Source organism: Condylura cristata, unplaced genomic scaffold (genome assembly GCF_000260355.1).
Source record: "Condylura cristata isolate star-nosed mole 26May11 unplaced genomic scaffold, ConCri1.0 scaffold00054, whole genome shotgun sequence".
Lineage (NCBI taxonomy): Eukaryota > Metazoa > Chordata > Mammalia > Eulipotyphla > Talpidae > Condylura > Condylura cristata.
In genome coordinates this window covers 1,099,053-1,100,449 of record NW_004567155.1, presented here as the reverse complement: position 1 = coordinate 1,100,449, position 1,397 = coordinate 1,099,053, and positions in this window count along the sequence as shown.

The window sequence follows — 1,397 nt, the reverse complement described above, 5'->3', positions numbered from 1 at the left end:
CCCTTAGCCCGGCTTCCACTAGCCCCGCCCCCGCCGCGCCCCGCCCCCGCCGCCAGAGGCGCCCCCAGGTGTGGCCCCAGCGCTGGGGATGGGGGGAGGCTGAGGGGGGCTGCCGTGGCTGCCTCCCAGGGAATCTGGGCCCCAGAAAGGGGCCTGCTCCCTCCCCGCGCCCGCCCGCCGGCACCCTGGCCTTGAGCCCAAGACGGACGCCCCTTCCCCCCTGAGAGCCGGCCCTGCCTGGGGACAGCAGGGGGGACAGGCCACTCCCGAACAACGTGGGGTGCCGGCCAGTGGGACCAGACCCCCAGCAGCCACTGCCCCTTGGCTGCCCGGTGGGGGGCTTCACAGCCCACGGGGCAGCGCCCAGGCCCATGGGAGGAGGGCGGGCAGGCTGGCCCCAGCTGCGGGGCTGCCCAGCTTTCAAGGGGCCTGGCCCCTGGGCCTCGGGGCTGCAGCAGACCCAGTCTGGGGACCCCGGCCTGGGACCCCGCCCCAGCGCCAGGTGAGGCCGGGCCCCAGGGCTGTGGCCCAGCAGAAACCCCAGTGACAGGTCCGGCGGAGCCGCGGTCAGCAGCAGTCACCGCCTGCAGCCCGGCCTCCTGGGCTCTCTCCTTGCCCCTCGGCCGCTCCGGAGCGCAGGCCCAGAAAGGACCAGAACCGCTCTGCGGCCCAGAGCGGCCCTGGCCCGGCCGCCCACCTCCCCCGGGGGGTGCCAGGTCTGCTTGGCAGGACCGAGTTGGTCGCCACCGGTCAGCCTGGTGGGCTGGCTGACACGGGGCCGGGGTGCCCGGGTGCCACCGACCTCACCGAGGGAGGCCTCCCCCGCCCCTCCCCGCGGCCCGGCCCCCCACCCCAGCCCCCCAGACTGAGGCAGGAGGCCCTTCCTTTCCCAGAAGCTTTACTGGGGGCCGGTGGAGCTGCGGGCTGGGCCCTCCAGTTGGCTGGGGGGCCTGTGGTTGCTGGGCCCTCTGCCCTGGCCCTCCCCCGCCCCGCGGGCGTGTGGGTCTGCGGGCTCTGACCCCTGTGCAGAGGGCCTCTGGCCCCGGCCTGTTGGCCCGGCTGGCCCCCGCCCCCGCCCCCGGCCGAGGCCTGCACAGCCCCCACCTGGCCGGGATGCGGGCGCCCGGCACACCCCCTCGGGCACCGGCTCCCTCCTCCAGCCAGCAGGCTGCCCCTGCACCCCAGGAGCCCCTGGGGCGAGGGGGCGGCACCCCTAGGTCCCCGCAGACGGCGCTGGGTCTGCTTCGGCTGAGATCATCCAGCCCCAGTCCCCCCAAACCTCTTCATTATTTCTCCGTAAATAAGGCTTTTCCTGGTCGGAATAACCAGCATTTTTTGGTCGCTCCCACATCTGGCTTTGATTGGCCCCGATGCTGGAGCCTGCGTGAGGGTGGGGG